Source organism: Ursus maritimus (genome assembly GCF_017311325.1).
Source record: "Ursus maritimus isolate PB19 chromosome X unlocalized genomic scaffold, ASM1731132v1 scaffold_X1, whole genome shotgun sequence".
Classification (NCBI taxonomy): Eukaryota; Metazoa; Chordata; class Mammalia; order Carnivora; family Ursidae; genus Ursus; species Ursus maritimus.
Genome location: NW_024423319.1, coordinates 86,908,134 through 86,918,229, shown reverse-complemented (window position 1 = coordinate 86,918,229; position 10,096 = coordinate 86,908,134). Strand labels below are relative to the sequence as shown.

The following is a 10,096-nucleotide window of genomic DNA, read 5'->3' as shown; positions in this document are numbered from 1 at the left end:
ATGCATTAAATACCTACAGCTTTTTGTATGTTCATCCTCCCTCGATAAAGTGATTTTTTAAAAAGTGCCTCTTTTGCCAAAGAGTGAAACTGATTGCATAATTTCAGCGCGTAGCCCTTCCGTTAGTCAGCAAGAAATGTTTGGTTAGCCTTTACCCTACAAAATATTACTACTACTCATCGATAATACGTACAATTTGTTGAATGCCTATTAAGTGATTGGTTTTTGTGTGTGTTATTTTAACCCTTAACAATTGTGGGAAGTGAGTTTTACTGTCTCCGTTTTGCAGGTAAAACTCCGGAGACTCGGAAAAGTTTATTAGCTTTTCCCGATGTACAGCCAGTAAATTTAAACCCTGGTCTATGTGATAGCCCTTCTCTCGCTAATGAGGCATTATCTCAGAACTGATTCTGACAAAGATTTTACTCCCCGGGACCTTGCAGACCAGTACATGAGCTACAAAAATGGAAATGAAGTAGGAAGAATAGAAATGAAGGAAGGGGGGCGCCTGGGTGGCACAGCGGTTAAGCATCTGCCTTCGGCTCAGGGCGTGATCCCAGCGTTATGGGATCGAGCCCCACATCAGGCTCCTCCGCTATGAGCCTGCTTCTTCCTCGCCCACTCCCCCTGCCTGTGTTCCCTCTCTCGCTGGCTGTCTCTATCTCTGTCAAATAAATAAATAAATAATCTTTAAAAAAAATAAAAAATAAAATAAAAAAGAGGAGGAAGATCAAATATATGGTAACTATTCAACCATATGAAAATTTCATGGTACTTATAATCAGGATGATATTCACAAATACAGTATTGATTACTGATTGATTGATTGTCACTGGAAGCAAGAATATAGACTACTGTATTTTCTTCCTCACATTTCTCTGCACTTCCCCAGTTTTAACAATGAACACGTATCAGTTTTATAATCAGCAAAAAGTTAAGATGGAAAGATACCAATTTTCAAGATGGATTTAAAATTTCTTACAAGGTCTACTTTAAAATAGATCTTGTGTTTGGCATCTTCTGGGTAGTTCTACTGGTAAGGTATGAAAATCTTCAAATTTTCTGGTCTAAGAATTATCCTTATTGTTAACATTATTAATATTTTCATCACCTCCTGGAGCTGAAGATAAAACCTCATTAGTGATAAAATGTTTGGGTAGTAATTTACTTCTCAGGAAAGAGTTCTTCCTTCCTTCCTGCCTTTTTTTTTTTTTAAAGATTTTATTTATTTATTTGACAGAGATAGAGACAGCCAGCGAGAGAGGGAACACAGGCAGGGGGAGTGGGCGAGGAAGAAGCAGGCTCATAGCGGAGGAGCCTGATGTGGGGCTCGATCCCATAACGCTGGGATCACGCCCTGAGCCGAAGGCAGATGCTTAACCGCTGTGCCACCCAGGCGCCCCCCTTCCTTCATTTCTATTCTTCCTACTTCATTTCCATTTTTGTAGCTCATGTACTGGTCTGCAAGGTCCCGGGGAGTAAAATCTTTGTCAGAATCAGTTCTGAGATAATGCCTCATTAGCGAGAGAAGGGCTATCACATAGACCAGGGTTTAAATTTACTGGCTGTACATCGGGAAAAGCTAATAAACTTTTCCGAGTCTCCGGAGTTTTACCTGCAAAACGGAGACAGTAAAACTCACTTCCCACAATTGTTAAGGGTTAAAATAACACACACAAAAACCAATCACTTAATAGGCATTCAACAAATTGTACGTATTATCGATGAGTAGTAGTAATATTTTGTAGGGTAAAGGCTAACCAAACATTTCTTGCTGACTAACGGAAGGGCTACGCGCTGAAATTATGCAATCAGTTTCACTCTTTGGCAAAAGAGGCACTTTTTAAAAAATCACTTTATCGAGGGAGGATGAACATACAAAAAGCTGTAGGTATTTAATGCATACAACTTGATGTGTTTGGAGATAAGTACACATCGGTGAAATCGCTGTCACTATTAATGCCATCAACTTATTCCTCACCTCGGAATGTTTCCTCCTACTCTCTTTGTTCTTTTCTTTTTCTTCGAACCGGTAAGAGCGCTTAATGTAAGATCTACCTTCTTAGCAAATGTTGAAGTATGCAACGCTGTATTGTGAAAAAGAGGTTCTGTGTTGTACGATAGAGCTACAGAACTTATTTTGCGTAACTGAAACTTTGCTCCTTTTGACCAAGACCTCTCCGTTTCCCCCTCCACTCAGTCCCTGGCAACCGCCGTGCTGTTCTCTGCTTTCTACGTGTTTTGGCTCTTTTCGATTCTGCGTATAAGTGAGATCATGCGGAACTTGTCTTTCTGGGTCTGGCTCGTTTCCCTTAGCAAGAAGGAACTTCTAAGCATAATTTAATAGCGAAACAAGGGAGCTAGGGAGTGATTAGGGAGCACCACGAATCATCCTAGGATAACCTCCAGTCTTCTTACTTTGCCTACAGTCATAAATACAATAATGGAATTGTGAAATTTCAGGCACCAAGTCTTGAGGATCTCTCTCTCCACCACCACTTCATAGAGAGGGAAATCAAGACCCAGCGAGCCTAAGGTACGCTGTCAGAGGTAGGACGAGGGCCGGAGTAGGCTCTGTGGTTCCCAGGCTCACCTTCCCTGCATCTGTATTTCATGACAAGGAGGCGGGAGAGAAAAAGGAGGAGGGGAAGGAAGAGGGTGGCAATGGTGGCGGTGATGCTGTTAAAGAAAAAGGAATACTACACACATGAGGGCTTTCTACCTGGTTCTAGAGTGACACTGACTTACAGTAGCGTGTTCTTTTTAGAGAGCGAGAAAGGGCACGCATGCGTGAGTTGGGGGAGTGGCAGAGGGAGAGAGAATCTTAAGCAGGCTCCGTGCCCAGCGCAGTGCCCAGCGCAGTGCCCAACGTGGGGTTCCATCTCACGACCCTGGGATCATGACCCAAGCTGAGATCAAGTCGGACGCTTGACTGACTGTCACCCAGATGTCCCTACAAGAGCACGCTCTTCTGGGCTGACTTGTGTCCCTCCCCAAATTCATATGCAGATGTTTTAACTTTGGATGTGGGATCCAGGAGTCATGAGTACCAATCTTAGAATTAATGACGACTCATTGGATGGTTGTATGTAACTTTTGGCTTTGTTCCTTCATGGAATGGAGGGAATTCCAATTCCTTATATTCTCACAAAAGTCTTGATAAATGTTGGTTTAGAAATCAATCAACCGAGGAAAAACATTTGGTTATTTTAGGTCTTCTAGGCACATGTGGTCTCTATGTTTATTTGAATTTTTTCAAAGCAGACACAAAGAGTGATTAAGAATAAGCAATTTGCGTACAGACATGATGAAGTGATCTTCTCTCCCAAAGGCATTCTGCTTGTGAGAATTTGGGGGGCCTGGAACATGGCACCGGGGAAGTACAGTCCTACTTGCTGAAATAGAAATAATGCGTCTGCTTTTTGGGAGTTAAAAAGATCATCTTCATTTTTCTTACCACACAGACAGATCTTTCCTTGGCAGACTGAAAACCCACCCAACAGCTTTTATTTAGTTTTGGGGTAAGTGTATTCTAATGACAATATCTCAGTATTCATAGTTATCAAGAAAAAGCAGAGTCTCACTGGTTTTAACAAAAGTTTTGTCAAAATTTAATATCCGACGGTCTTTATTTGCAAATTCTCTGCTATCTCTTATGGCTGTGCCATCCAATTATTTAATCTGTCTGCATCTCTACCAGAGCACAGCAAAGATGGATGGAAAGATGTTAGTAGATTGCTAGGTGTGGGACTGTAGGTATAATCTTGTGACAAATTGCTCTGTTTTCAGTTCATACATGTGTGCGGGGATATTATGAAAGTAAATCAATTTCCTCCCCCAAAACATTGTCAAAGGCTAAAGGCAAAAATAAGGTGCTGCCTTCTGAGCCTTCCCTTGGCTACATGTAGTTCTCAAACTTCTCGAAGAAAGCCTTGTATGACTCTACCACGTAGTGTTTGCTACACAAGCTACTTCCAAATTAAGTCAATTAAAACAATCATTGTTTAGCTTATAATTCTATGGATTGGCAATTTGGTCCAGGACGGGCCGGGGAGGTTCTTCTGCTGGTCTTGGCTGGGCTTTCTCACATATCTAGGGCAAGGGTTGCAAACTTCTTCTGAAAAGGGCCAAATAGTAAATATTGTAGGTTTTGTGGGTCATAGAGTCTCTGTCGCAACTACTCAACCCTGTCAATATAGGACTAAAGAAGCCATAGGGCGTGCATGAATGGACGAGCGCGGCCACTTTCTAATAAAACTTAATTTGCAAAACCAGGCAGCTGTCTAGCAAACTGTGGTTGCCAACCCCTGGTCTAGAGTCAGATGCCGGTTGGCTGTGGGCTGGCTGGTCCGGAATGGGGTTAGCTGAAATCACAAGCCCTTTTCAAGCTTCTCTTTGCATCCTGTTTGCTACCCCCTATTAGCCAAAGCAAATCACAAGGAAAACCCAAATTCAAGGGGTGCAAAACTAGTCTACCCCTCTTGGTGGGAGGGGAAGAGTTTGTGATCTTTTAGCTCCCCACCAACCATAAGTCACTTATTTTTTTTTTTAATATTTATTTATTTATTTATTTATTTATTCGACAGAGATAGAGACAGCCAGCGAGAGAGGGAACACAAGCACGGGGAGTGGGAGAGGAAGAAGCAGGCTCCTAGCGGAGGAGCCCGATGTGGGGCTTGATCCCGGATCGCCGGGATCACGCCCTGAGCCGAAGGCAGACGCTTAACCGCTGTGCCACGCAGGGGCCCCAATAAGTCACTTATTTAAATGACCTTCCGCAATATATACAGAAGAACCAAGACACAGCTAGAGCTGTAGTAGCCAGACGTCGGCTTTGGGTCCCTGGGTGCCCCCTCTGCCGGCAGAGCTGGAATTCACGAAATCTCTTAGAACGGTTCTTCCCAGGATGAAACGGTTAGATGGCCCTGGAGAGGTCGCCACCGTATGCATCTTATGTGCAGTAAGGGACCAACTGAGTAATCTGAGAATAAGAAAGTACCCAACTAGCCCAAAGCATCAATCACTACCAACAACATTAGAGCCACTTCTTTGGAGGTAACAATAGGGCGGCACCTGTCCCCAGAAACACCCACCCAATCAAAGTGCAGCCAGGCCAACAGAAAGCCTGACTTAGAGCTCAGATTTACCACCTGCCACCTTGCCAAGCACGTTATGACCCTGAGGGTAGCATGAGGTCTGCCAGCTGCTCTCCACACCTCTCGTGCTGCTTTCATGTCGTTTTAGAATGGTCTCTTCATTTCCGTTTTCTTCTCGTCATTGAGAGTCGGAGCATGTCTTATCCACCCAACATCAGTTAAAGGATCCCTCAAATGTAAATTTCGGGTGCAGATATGAACACGGTGGGGGAGAGCAAATGTAAGTATAGAGGGCCATTCTTAAGAAGGTGGGTCCTACGGTTCCTGGGTGGTTCAACGGGTTAAGTGTCTGCCTTCAGCTCAGGTCATGATTCTGGAGTCCCAGGATCGAGTCCCGCATCGGGCTCCCTGTTTAGTGGGGATTCTGCTTCTCCCTCTGACCCTCCCCCATCTCATGCTCTCTCTCTCTCTCTCAAATAAATAAATAAAATCTTAAAAAAAAAAGGTAGATCCTAGGGAGGCATTACTGAGGTCCGTTAACGGCAGCATGAAAACATCTCAGATCAAACGCAGCCCGTTTTCATAGTGCGCTTGGAGGACAGAGAGCTCATTAACTGAGCATCTGTCATGTGTAGGCCCACCTGGCATTCCTTTACTTAGTCTTCCTAAAAGCCCTTTGGCAGAGGTATTGTTATGCCCATTCTACAGATGGGAAAGCTGAGGCTCAGGGCATTTTGGTAAATTGCCTAAGGTCACTCTGCTAGTACATAACAGAATCAGAATAGAAACCCAAAACATGGTCTGACAACTCCAGCTGCTTCCTTCAAGATGGGAAAAATAACATGGGCGTTTCTTCCCTTATGTTGTCTCCTCCCTTCAGAGGAAGAAGCATTCATTTTCCAAAAGTGCGATACCCAAGCTTGCCTTCGTGCTTGGCCTGGTGAACTTTCCCCATTTCCCAGTGACTGTCAGAAACAACAGCAGTTTGGGGTTTGCATCATGACACATGGCGCACTCTCTACCCTGTGCTCCGAATCTTGTCATCTCTTGTTAGATTTAAGAGCGGCCCTGGGAAATCAACCATCTTGCCTGGCGTTCACTTCAAGGCTGGGGAATTGCCTCGACTTCTCTCAAATTGTTATTCTGTTCCTTTCTCAAGGTTCCCTAAGCAGAGAGTCCCTATCTTTTCCACTGGAGGCCTCTTCCAGTGTTTTCTCTCTTAAGAGAAGAGACTTTCCTTCTAATGAAGATCTAAAATACCTGCGGTTTTAACTTAAATCTATTACTCTACTTCTGTCTTCCAAGAAAATAAAGAGAAATTACCCAGTTCATCCCCACGAAAATCCTATTATATATTTCAAGATAGTAATTATCCCTTTGGCTCCTCTTTTTTTTTTTAAGATTTTATTTATTTATTCGACAGAGATAGAGACAGCCAGCGAGAGAGGGAACACAAGCAGGGGGAGTGGGAGAGGAAGAAGCAGGCTCATAGCAGAGGAGCCTGATGTGGGGCTCGATCCCATTACGCCGGGATCACGCCCTGAGCTGAAGGCAGACGCTTAACCGCTGTGCCACCCCGGTGCCCCATCCCTTTGGCTCCTCTTGACCTCCTCCACCTTCCTTAATTAGTTTTTTGGCATTCTTTGGGAATGACAATCCTGATTGTAATCCTAGCTGTCCTCACCTTATCATGTGAAGCCATAACAAACAAGAGATTTGGAGTCAAATATTCTAGGTTTGCGCTTAGAAATTATTAGCTACAAATTACTAGCTTATTTACCTCTGAGCCCCACAATTTCCTCTTCAATCTTATATTTTATTTGCACTTTCCTTTTGAGGGGAGGTTATAGTTTGAAACTTAGGAAGTTTTATGTTTTTGTTAGAACCTAGTTACTGTGATAGACAGAATCATGCCCCCCAAAGGTGCTCCTGTCCTGATTCCTAGAACTTATGAATATGCTTTATTGTATAGCAAAGGAGAATTAAGGTTGCAGATGGAATTAGGATTGTTAATCAGCTGACCTTAAGACAAGGAGATCATGCTGGATTATCTGCATGGGCCCAACGTAATCACAAGGGTCCACAAAAGTGGAAGAGGGAGACAGAAGAATCAGAGTGAGAAGGATATTTCATAAAGGAAGCAAGGTCAGAGTGATGTGATATGAGAGGCACTCAACTCCCTTTGCTGGCTTTAAAAATGCAGGAAGGGGCCCATGAGCCAATGCGTGCTGTGTTCTCTAGAAGCTGAAAAGGCAGGAAAAATGAATTGTCCTCTGGCTTCTCCAAAAGTAATGTAGCCCTACCAACACCTAAATGTTAGCCTAGTGAGACCCATGTTATACTTTGGAACTCCAGGACTGTAAGATATTAAATGTGTATCATTTAAGCCATGACACTTGTGATAATTTGTCATAACGGCAATAGGAAACTCATGCAGTTACCTATATACTAATGCCTCTGTAAATACCCGTAGTCCCTTCTTTGTGCATACCGTCTACCGTGAGCAAGGTTGAAATCAGCTTGCAAACACTTTCTGCCCCTCTTCTCTCCCCTGGTGTATCATTTTTAAGTAATATCCTTTCGATCCCAATTTACAAAAGACAGTGAGCAAATGTATCCAACTCAATATGTACTCTACCCTTTTTCATTCAATTTTTTGAATACTACATTTACATCAGACATAACCATTACAAACTACTTTCTCCCTTCTTTTCTTTTTTTTTTTTTTTTAAGATTTCTTTATTTACTTAAGAGGGAGAGAGAGCATGTGACAGCGGGGGGAGCACCAGAGGGAGAGGGAGAGAGACAATCTCAAGCAGACTCACCACTGAGTGCGGAGCCCCTCGTGGGGCTCAATCTCACGGCCCATGAGATCATGACCTGAGCTGGAATCAAGAGTCCGATTCTTTATTTATTTGACAGAGAGAGCGAGACAGCCAGCGAGAGAGGGAACACAAGCAGGGGGAGTGGGAGAGGAAGAAGCAGGCTCCCAGCGGAGGAGCCCGACGCGGGGCTCGATCCCAGAACGCCGGGATCACGCCCTGAGCTGAAGGCAGACGCTTAACGACTGTGCTACCCCGGCGCCCCCAGAGTCTGATTCTTAACCAACTGAGCCACCCAGGAGCCCCTACTTTCTCCCTTCTTACAATAACTTTAGTCTTAGATCATTTTTTACTTTGGTTTTTGGAAGCTTATTAGTCTAGTCGATTTTCAGAAAGGGCTCATGGGAATAATATTTCCTGAACCCTTGCAGACTCACGACAGTTTGCCTATAGCTTCTATATTGAAAGTTCACTAAAAAGACTCCCCCCATAACACCACCAAACCTCCCGATCCTCACGCAATCCTTGTTTTGGGGGGGATGCACTGCTCCCCGTCCCCTGGATCCTCTCTCATCTCTGCTTCCTTGGGTCCTTATTCCTTGGTCCTGCCCCAGCATCTCAGGCTGAAACCACTCACATGTCTCCTTCGGTTTCCTCTTCTCTACGTATTCCTTAAATATGGGTGTTCCCAGGATCTCCTTTTAAGTTTGCTCATTCTCATGGCTTCCACTCATCATTTCTGGGACGAAGACTGCTATACATGTGTCCATGTTTGGCCTTCATCTTGCCCAGCCCAGCCCAGCACTTCTAAGGGCCCAGCACCCCATGCCCTGCAGAACATGCTGGGTAACTCGCAAACAGGCCTCCCCAGCCCGGCCCTCCACATCTAAACACGTCACCTCACCTGCGAGTCACATGTCCCTTCTCTCCCTACTCTTCTTCCTACAGTGGCCTCATCTAACCTGAACTGTAGCCTCAATCTTCAGATAGGATCACGTCACTCCGTCCGCAAGTGTGAAGCCTTTGCTCAAATGCTCCCTTCTCCGTGAGGCTCCCCTGTCCACCCTATTTCAAACTTCTCTCACACCCCTGCCAGCATTCCCAATGCCTTGACCTTGCCCTACTCTTTCTTTTTTCCATAATACTTACCACCTTCAGACATGCTATCCAATTAACTTATTTATCATGTGCCTGGTTTTTTTTTAACTTATTTATCATGTGCCTCCTTGTTTGAATGACAGCTCCGCAAGCCAGGCCTTTTTGTCTGGTTTGTTGGCTGGCTGGTGTGTCCCCAGCACTTAGAACAGTGTCAGGCACACGGCGAGCTTTCCACAATTAGCCATTGCGTGAAGGAGCCAATAAAGCGATAGTGGAAGAGCCACCGGTAAGCAGGTGGGAGTTAGAAAGAGAGAAGAGATGAACGACACAACGAGGCCAGAGTACAGGGTTCAAAACTGTACCCGCGTATGATGTCATGGGCCCTAATGTAGGGCAGTGCTGGTGGTTGCGCAAAAGGGATTTACAATCAGAGAACCCAAACAGGGCCCCACCTAATATGATCGCTGAATGATGCAGATCAGACATCCTACATGATATTATATTATTAGGACCTGAAATTGGTGTGCTTGGTTAACTCCCAGAGGGCAGGTGATGTGGTAGACAAGAGCTGACCACAAAATGGAGGACTTCCCAACAACTGCCAGCTTCACCTTGGGTGGGAGTTTCAAGGTCTATTAATCAATGTTTTTTCTTTTCTTTTTTTTTTTTTGAATGATAAAAATGTTCATCTAAAAATATGGAACGTTTTGTGAACTTGTGTGTCATCCTTGTGCAAGGACCATACTAATCTTCTCTGTATCGTTCCAGTTTTAGTACCCGTGCTGCTGAAACAAGCACCGTGTTTTTGATTTTCTCTATTTTCTGATGCTTTGACACCTGGGGGCATTGAGGCCTCGGGGAGGGACTGCCTTTCCTAGAGTTAGCTAATTCCTAGAGATAGCAAACAACTTGCTGCAAACCAACCAATCCTGAGTCCGTACCCACCATCCCCTTCGTTTTAACAGGCTCCTGCCATCCAGGACACTATCCCTCTACCCCAAATCGCCCCAAATCACTCCAGAGTCAGGTACCAGACAACTAGGCTAGGGGTAGCCCTTATAGCCCAGAGCCCACCCAAAC

General features: G+C 44.5%; 1 non-coding gene across 1 annotated transcript; it reads right to left on the bottom strand.

Moving 5' to 3' along the window:
* Nucleotides 1–9,707: 9,707 nt before the first annotated feature.
* Nucleotides 9,708–9,814, bottom strand: LOC121103938. Its single transcript, XR_005836229.1, has one exon. It is a non-coding gene; the product is annotated as a U6 spliceosomal RNA (small nuclear RNA).
* Between the last annotated feature and the right edge of the window lie 282 nt (nt 9,815–10,096).